Here is a 9,889-nt window from a genome sequence, read left to right on the forward strand (position 1 = left end):
CAGCCCTCCCTCCCCTCTCCCCCCTCTCCCCCTCCCCCCCCCACAGGCCTTCACCACCCTACTGTCTGAGTCCATGGGTTATGCATATATGCATACAAAGTCTTTGGTTGATTACCTCCCACCCACTCACTCTCCCCCACCTTCTGGCTGCACACATCTTAACCCTGGGAGAAAGAAGAATGATGCTCAACACAGCGAAAATGAGCACTTGGTTACGAAAGCTTCACATGTGATCTGGCAGCACCCTGTGGGCCTGGCGCGGTGGTGTGCCAGCAGATGGTTACCAATGGGCTCCCCGGGGAAAACAATCCGGATTTGTTGTTCTCACCGTGACATCGCTACCTACAGAGTTGGGAAGGAAGTACGGCCGCTCACCATTATAGAGTGCTCCCTCCATACAGATAGGTGTGAGGGGCATAAATGTGCTGAGGAGTAAAGGTTGTAAGATGAAGTAAAATAACTGGAAAGCGATGCACTGAGAGTACTTATGATCTCTGTGCTTCATATAATTTATTAACTCTAAGTTTATATAATTTTGTTTTTTATAATGGCCATGTTTACACACGGGCCCGCAAAATCCCTGAAATATTAACACTCAGCTCTAGTACACCACGAGGCATGAAGATGAAACCAGAAGATGAAAAAAAGACGCAGGAATCTTGCAGTGTCAGACAAGTATATTCCTGTATTTCTAGACACAGCACAGAAACATTAAGAAAAGTTGAAAAATGAAAGAAGTAGAAATTCTGGTGATTACAGTTGTAAAGTACCCTAGGGACTTTCCCACACTGCACTGCATGTGGAAAAGCATGTGCATTTTCACAGAATCCGGAAGAGAGGAGGAAAAGGAAATTCTCAAACAGATGGTTCTGTCATCACCAAAGGGTGCTAGAATGGGATGGAGAATTAGGAGAAAAGGAAGGAAACCTTCGGCTGGGCAAACAGAGTAACCTGAGAGATTTCATGTGGCCCTTCTCTAGTTTGAAATAATTCTTTGTCCTTCAGAATCTTAAACATCACAAGGGTTCTTGCAGTAAGAAAGGAAACTTAGAGATGCATTCGCTTTATGGACTTGCTGACTTTCAAGGGTGATTTGAGAGGAGAAAAGGTTTTCAAAATCAGTTAAGGAGCTGAGGAAACAATTACTTTTAATTTTTTTCTTACACTGCAATCTTCTACTCTGAAAAAGGAGTTAGCATTTAAAGGGGGTCAGAGCCCAAAATATGCCACTGTGGTATGAGGATTGTTTTGAGCTGAAAGCAATTGAGAATCAACAGCTACAGAAAGAGTTCTCTGCCTTCCCCTTACCTGCCTGAAGGCAGGGCATACATGTCCTTTTATGCAGGGAAGAGAAGAGCAGAGACCGAGAGGTGACACTGAGGTGAGTTTGCATAAACAGACTTTACTAAGATCATACTCATCTTTCATTAGTTCTCCCACAAATTTCTGTCACTTCACACTTTACTGTCTTTTGAACCCCAAATCCCCTTTCCTTTGTTAAGACGGTATGTAAGCCCCAAATTCTAGTCTAGTCGCTTTATTTTTATTTGTTTTTAAATATTTTTATTGATTTTTAGAGAGAGAGGAAGGGAGAGGGAGAGGGAGAGAGAAACATTGATGAGAGAGAGACATTGAATGGCTGCCTCCTGCATGCCCCCTACTGGGGATCGAGCCCACAATCCAGGCACGTGTCCTGACCAAAATCGAATCGGGAGCCTCTTGATTCATGGGTCGATGTTCAACCACTGCGCTGCACCAGCTGGGCTAGTCTAGTTACTTTAAGGTTCACTTTTCTGTGAACTTGTGTGCACATAAAAATTTTAATAAATTTGTATTCCTTTCTTCCTGTTAATCTGTCTTTTGTCCAGTTAAATTCATAGACCTGATTCACTGAACCTAAAGAGGGAGAAGTAGAGTTTTCCTTCGCACATTAAGGGTAGGTACCTTAGTGGATTTTTAAAGGTTACGTAAGGGTTTACTGTCCTGACTTGATGGCCGATGCACAGCCATCACTAATATCCATTCTTTTTCAATAGCCGACATCACTAGTTGAGCAGGATACCTTTTCCCACTGAGCAAAATGTGGTCTCGTGATCTCAACCCAGTGTACTAAGTTGTCACACAAGGTGAAACCTACCAGCCAATTCTGGCTGAGGCCAGTCGTCAAGAAGACCTTGAATAAGTGAAGTTCTACAAAACAAACAAAGAAACAAACAAAAAAAAACTGAACAAAAATTTCAAGTGGTTATAAGAAATCACCTACTCTACTACTGCAGAAAGTGATCAGCTGCTTAAAGTCAAACTTATGGCTGCAGGGACTTCAAAACCAAAAGCTACTGCTGCACTAATTGCAAAAAAACCCCCACAAACTTATCTAATACAGAGGGTTTGGAAAAGATCCTAATGGTTATTTTATCTCCATTAAGGGCATTTGGATGAGCAGGTGATTAACAGTAGGCTGAACTTCTGCCCAACAGGAAACATTTATATTTCAAGCCTTAAAAATATTACCATAATGTATATGTAGTAAATAAGTAATTGGTGAGGCTAAAACAATAATAACAGAATGGGCAAAAGTATGTTTACAGCTGTGAGCACGCAAAACACAGTTTATTCTTGTATTGTTATTCATTAATTATTTTCCATAGGAATGACTGTAAGCCTACTTTTGCCCCATTCCTATAAATGCTGAATAGATACGTCTTTCACACCTGTAATTCCCTAATAACAGGTACAGAATTCAGTGTGTAGATGTCTATAACATAACAGTCTTCCATTAGGGATGTCTGACTGCTAGCTTAGGGCGCCCAGACTGCGAGAGGGAGCAGGACGGGCTGAGGGACCACCGCTCCCCACCAGTGCACAAATTCTGTGCACCAGGCCTCTAGTTAATTATAAGAAGTAGAAAGGATAGAAAATAGAGACCAAAGCACGAAACTTTTAAGGTTTTAAAAAATATAATGAATGATAAATAATTAGATTAGTTGCATGACTACTCATTTATTATGTAACTAGTGGCCCGGTCCATGAAATTCATGCACATTAAAAGGGAATTAATTAGAGGAAATGTTTTAATATTGCTATTTGCCCTTTCTCTATAATAGAAGTGTCAGAGATGAAAGGAAATTAGTAAAATGTATATGAAAATAATATATAAATTTATTAATAAATAAAAAAATGATATAACAACAACTAAGACATGTTATAAAAACAACAAAAACATGACATGAAAACAACAAAAACATGCCGAAACCGGTTTGGCTCAGTGGATAGAGCATCAGCCTGCGGACTGAAAGGTCCTAGGTTTGATTCCGGTCAAGGGCATGTACCTGGGTTGCGGGCACATCCCCAGTAGGAGATGTGCAAGGAGGCGGCTGATCGATGTTTCTCTCTCATCGATGTTTCTAACTCTCTATCTCTCTCCCTTCCTCTCTGTAAAAAATCAATAAAATATATTTTAAAAAAAACACAACAAAAACATGATATAAAAACAACAAAAACATGATATAAAAACAACAGTGATGCAAACAATGACTGATAAAGGGATTAAACTTATTCTAATATCTCTCTGTATAATACATTAAGAGTGAAAACACTTTCAGAGTGCTTGACTAATTTCCCTTGTGATGAAGTATTTACAACTTTAACTTGGTCACATGCTCTTCGAACTTGAGAGAAAGCAACCTGTGCTGAGGGCAGTAGTTCCCGCCCCCGTCCCTGCCCACCAGCTCCTGCCTGTGCGGGCAGCCTGTTGATTGGTCGTGACTGGGACACCATTAGGACCAATTAGCATATTACCTCTTTATTATAGAGATAAATAGTATTAAAATTTCCAAAGACAGTGTCACTGGCAATGGGTCCATTTCCATTTAAGGAGGTCTGACAAATCACCTCTAAGAATGCTTTCAAATCCATTTGAACATAAGTAACCTCCTTTTTTTGTTTGTTTTTTTTTTGTTAGTCCTCACTTTAAGATATTTTTTTTTCCACTGATTTTTTTTTAAGAGAGTGGAAGGGAGGGAAAGAGACAGAGAGAAACATCCACATGAGAGAGACACATCCATTGGTTGGCTCCTGCATGCCCCGACCAGGCCGGGAATGGAGCCTGCAATGGAGGTACTTGCCCTTGACCAGGATCCAACCCGGACTTTTCAGTTCGCTGGCTGATGCTCTAATCATGAGCAAAACCAGCTAGGGCGTAACCTCCTTTTTAAAAAAGTAAACAAACAAAAAAGAAATATATATATAGTTATAGGACAGTAGGCATTATTGCACTAACATAAAGCAAATGAAAGAAAGAATGAAGAAAAAGTATGGAGAGCTCAGTTCAGCAGAGCAGTCATTAAAGAAGACAAAGTAAATGTCTTTGCCCAAATAAACGTAAACACAGTGAAGCAGCCCACCCAAGACCCTTGGTTTTGCAGTGAAGACAAGCTGCAGTTGTCTTGAAAGGGTGAGTCATCGCAGGGCCGCCTGGCTCTTTCTTCCCTCCCCCCGTCTGGGCGTGGGGGGTCGGCCAGCCAAGTGGGGCGGTGGGGCGGGAGGCGCCTCCGACCTTCTCCTGCGTTTTGTTGTGGTCGGCTCCCCGCATACCCGCCCTGGGGCCGGGGGTCCTTGGGGCCCTCGAGGCCCGGTCGGAGAGGCCGTGGCCTACGTGGGCCGGCCGCCGGGCCCCATGAGGCACAGCCTGACCACACTGCTGGCGGCCTCGGGCACCGACTCCCCAGCCCGCAGCGAGAGCCCGGCGCAGGCCGCCACCCGCCCGCCGCGCCCCCCACCCCCCCCCCCCCAGACAGGACCCGCGTGGCAGCGGCGGTGGAGGAAGAGCCGCCGGTGGCCTCCAGGTCTCCCTGCCTCGAGCAGCTGCGCAGCGATGAGGCCGAGCTGGAGGACGGGAGGGGGGGCTGCGTCGGCGCCGGGCTCGGTGGCGCGCGCCTGTAGACCCAGCTACTCGGGAGGCTGAGGCTGGAGGATCGCTTGAGCCCAGGAGTTCTGGGCTGTAGTGCGCTATGCCGATCGGGTGTCCGCACTAAGTTCGGCATCAATATGGTGACCTCCCGGGAGTGGGGGGCCACCAGGTTACCTAAGGAGGCGATCGCCAGCACCCCAGGGACGAGACAGAGGACATGGACTTCCTGTCTGGGCTGGAACTGGCCGATCTGCTGGACCCCCGGCAACCGGACTGGCCCCTGGAGCCGGGGCTCAGCTCACCCTAAGAGGGCGAGGACTACGCCCTCCATCTTACCCTGGGCCCTCCATTTTTGGGCAGAGCCATGTGCTCGGCAAGGCTTCTTCCCGGAAGAAGCCTCTGCTAGCCACACCCAGGATTTCTCTGGACTAACCAATGACAATCAAGGGAAGTGCACACCATCACTATGACCACATCCTGTGTAATGAGACACCGACTTGCGCCTGGCCAATCGGCGGGGCCCACAGTCCCCTCTCCTGCCCTTACTCCACCCCCCTATAAAACCCACAGTCCCATCAGGCCTTGCTCTCTCGGCCACTTGGCTTGCTGTTGTGTCGGTGAGTGTGGTGGACGGGAGCTCAAGCTAGCTTGAAATAAAGGGCTCTTTGCTGGTGTTTCATCGGACTGGCTGGCTCCCTGGTGGGCTCTTGGGAATCTTGAAATCTGGGCATAACAGTCTAAGCTGCTTTAAGGGCTCATCATTGTAAATAAATCCATCGAGTTAAATATAAGTCAGACGGGCTTATGAAATGTTTCAAAGGTCCTGCCACGTCATTTGAAAATTATCTCTTCTGAAAAAAACAGTTCTCTCCAAGTGGCTTATCTATAGGACACACACACACACACACACACACACACACACACACACCCCGGAGAGAGAACTTAGAAGTTCAAAAAGAAGGAAACCCTGGGAACAAACGGACCTAATAAATACTTTTTAGAAAAATTCGGGCAGGACACACAGGCGCGCGCCCTACAGGCCACTTTCTAACTGGATGAAGGTGCAGCCGGTCTCCTGGGCGGTCTGGTCCCGGGTACGACGAGCGGACAGAGGGCTCTGCGGGGCTGCGAGAGGAGAGGCGGCGCTGCGGTTTGGGGCTGGGTCCCCGCCTCCCCGCCGGGTCGTGGCTGAACCCTAACCGCGGGTGGGCGGCGAGGAGAGGGCTAGTGCCAGGCTCTTGCAGGGTCGGGCTTGGACCTTCGGGTCCTCCGGACGCAAAGCCAGCACACACAGGGCCGGGGCTCCCAGGGGGCGGCGTGGACACGGGAGGCCTGTGGGCGCCGTGCCCTCCAGCCGCCCCGCAGCCGCCCCGCAGCCGCCCCGCAGTGGCAGGTCCGGCTGGTGGCTGCGGAGCTCAGGTTCTCGGCCAGCCCGGCTGCGCCTCCGGATCCAAGGCGGCCCCGGCGCACCGGGAGCCGGGCTGCCCGCAGCCCCTGGGGCTGGTCCTGCGCAAGCGACGCGGGTTGTGGCGGTGTTGCCTGAAGATACGAGAACAGATCCCGATCCCTATGGTTTTTCCATGGGGATTGCTGATACGTGCAGCTATTGTTGGGCATTTTGCTGTTTTCTTCTTCCTCTTCGTGTGTGTGTGTGTGTGTGTGTGTGTGTGTGTGTGTGTGTGTGTGTGTGTTTTCTATCGGTTAGAAGCCGACTTTAAGAGGAAGGAGAAAGAGCTTGCTGTAGAACTTGCTACACTAATCGAAGAAAAAGGTGACCAACCAGTACTTGGAAAATGTAGCCTTGTGCAAAGAGAGCATGAAGGCTTAAAGTCATTCAAGGATTCCAGCTCTGACAAGGAGCCAACAGAAGCTCAAAGTTTGGACGCATTGTGTGAAAATTGCACAGTTACAAACCTTAATTTGAGGATAAAATTCTCTTTCTAGAAAAAAGAGTTAAAGGAAGAGAAATCTGAACATTCTGGACAAGATGAATTGATGGTGGATATTTCAAAAAGGGTACAGTCCTTAGAGGACGAATAGAAATCACTCAAACTGAAGCCAAAAAAACCTTCAAAATAATTCAAGTGAATGAAGAATGACTTAAGATAGTCCTGGACAGTTTGGCTCAGTGGTTAGAGTGTCAACCCTCAGACCCAAGTCAAGAGCACATACCTCAGTTGCAGGTTCGATCCCCATCCCTGGAAAGGGTGCGTGGGGGAGGCAACCAATCCACATGTCTCTCCCCCTCCTCCCTCCCTTTCATTTGTCCCTCCTTCCTCCCTTCCACTCTCTCTAGAAATCAATGGAAAAAATATCCTCGGATGAGGATTAAAAAAAAAAAAAAGAATGACTTAAGATAGATATAAAAGATGCATTGAGTGAAAATTCCCAACTTCAGGAAAGCCAGAAACAGCTTTTACAAGAAGCTGAAGAATGGAAAGAACAATAATGTTTGAACACTCTAAAATACATGCAAAATAAGTTCTTTGTGATAAAGAAAAATAGATCAAGTCTTTGACTGAACACTTGCTAGATGCAAGATGGGCTGCTGTGCTTACAGAAGACCTAATGGATGATAACTTGGACTTGGAAATGAAGCGTGATTCAGAGAATGATTCAGCACTCTTCTGTAATCAACCAAAAGGAGCTCTGAAGAAGCTGATTCATGCTGCTACTTTAAAGGCTTTCACCTTCGTAGAAGGTGAAAGAAATCAAATATACGCTCAAGTAACTGAAGTAGTTAAAACAAAGGAAGAGCTTATAGGTTGTATTAAAAATCTCCAGACTGAGCAAGCATCTTTGCAGTCAGTAAATGAACATCTTGCAAACTAATATTAAAAGCTTCAGCACAAATTAATGACTGGACTGTATCAAGAAAATGAAATATTTCACAGGAAATTAAAAGTAGAAGAAAATTACTGGTTAGAGAAAAAAGAAAAACTTCTAAAGCAGATGGAAAGACCAGCCACGCATCGGAAGAGCTGAAGACGGACAGTAGTGAGTGGAAGACCTTGAAGAATTGGAGCCAACCCTTCATTCTTATCAAGAGCAGATTATTTCCCACAAGATAAAGGCACTGGTAATTGGTTAGTGGTTTGGACTGAAAGAAACCTTGGTGACTTAAAGACAGGAGATTCTTTTTTAAAAATATTTTTATTGTTTAAGGTATTACATATGTCTCCTTTATCCCCCGATTGAGCCCTCCCCCCAGCCACTCCTACCCCTGAGGGCAACCCCCACTGCCCCAGTGTCTGTGTCCATTGGTAATGCTAATATGCATGCATACAAGTCCTTTAGTTGATCTCACCCTCCCCCACTTTGTCTCTGGATCTATTTTTGTTCATCAGTTTATGTTGATCATTATATCCCACAAATGAGTGAGATCATGTGGCATTTATCTTTCTCCAACTGGCTTTTTTTCTGCTTAGCATAATGCTGTCCAGTTCCATCCATGCTATTGCAAATGGTAAAAGTTCCTTCTTTTTTATAGCAGCGTAGATTCCCTTGTGTAGATGCACCACTGTTTTTTAATCCACTCATCTGCTGATGGGCACTTAGGCTTATCCCAAGAAACCAGAAACACCAATCAGAAAGGATATATGCACCCCTATGTTCATAGCAGCACAGTTTACAATAGCTAAGATTTGGAAATAGCCTAAGACAGGAAATTCTTACCTCAGACAAAAATTAACTGAAACAGAGCTTAAATGTGAGCGTTCAGAAAAAGATCCTTATGCCCTTGGCATTCTAAATACAGCATTTGGCAGAGACCATTCCCCATAAGAGCCCTCACTGGGTGAACCTTCATCTGAAACCAGAACTTTTCTCTCCCCTCCCACATTGTTGGAGGATCCACTCAGAGTCTCACCTTCGCTTCAAGGAGGAGGAGGAGGAGGAGGAGGAGGAGGAGGAGGAGGAGGCCACAGAGGCCCAGGGAAACCTCAGGATCATTAGGTTTCTAACGAGAGAGGGGAATCAAGAAAGCAGACGTGCGTTCCCATCTGTGTTGATTCCGCCTTCAAGTGAGCCTGTACTGAATGAACATCCAGAACCATAAGAAACATGACAATAGTTTTGGTCTCTCTTCAAAAATAATTTTGATTTTCTCTAATTTGCAGTAACTGCAGTTACTTAAGTGATTATACTTTTGCTTAAATTGGAACTTAATGGATTTATATTCTCAGGATAGTATTTTGTAAATAAAGATGTCTTAAATATGGAAAAAATTAAATGAAACATTCAAAGAGTCCTTAAGTTTATTAAATGACATTTTATTTTATTTTTTAAATATATTTTATTGATTTTTTACAGAGAGGAAGGGAGAGGGATAGAGAGTTAGAAACATCAATGAGAGAGAAACATCGATCAGCTGCCTCCTGCACACCTCCCTCTGGGAATGTGCCCACAACCAAGGTACATGCCCTTGACCGGAATCGAACCTGGGACCTTTCAGTCTGCAGGCCAACGCTCTATCCACTGAGCCAAACCGGTTAGGGCTTAAATGACATTTAACCCATAGAGATAACTTTAATTCAGAAAAGGTAAAGTTAGTGGACAGCAAACAAAAATGAACCATAGCTAAGGTGGGAAATTGCTTATTTCCATATTAACAAAGGTTAAATACCTAACCAGAGAAAAATACTCACCCTATATAATAAAAGGCTAATATGCAAATTGACTGAACCATGGAATGACCGGTGGCTATGACACTCACTGACCACCAGGGGGCAGATGCTCAACACAGTAGCTGCCCCCTAGTGGTCAGTGCACTCCCACAGGGGAGCGCTGCTCAGCCAGAAGCCTGACTCAGCCTGGCCAGTGGGGAATTGGGCTGAAACCAGCTCTTCGACATCCCCCAAGGGCTCCCAGATGCGAGAGGGCACAGGCTGGGCTGAGGGACCCTTTGCCCCCACCCCAGTGCACAAATTTTGTGCACCGGACCTCTAGTTATGATAAAAGCAGATTTATCATGAAAAAGCT

General features: G+C 45.6%; 1 pseudogene; it reads left to right on the top strand.

Annotated features, from left to right (window-relative positions):
• Positions 1-618: 618 nt before the first annotated feature.
• Positions 619-8,044, top strand: LOC132239214 (cTAGE family member 2-like; annotated as a pseudogene).
• Positions 8,045-9,889: the final 1,845 nt, after the last annotated feature.

The sequence above is a fragment of the Myotis daubentonii genome, chromosome 1 (assembly GCF_963259705.1).
Source record: "Myotis daubentonii chromosome 1, mMyoDau2.1, whole genome shotgun sequence".
NCBI lineage: Eukaryota > Metazoa > Chordata > Mammalia > Chiroptera > Vespertilionidae > Myotis > Myotis daubentonii.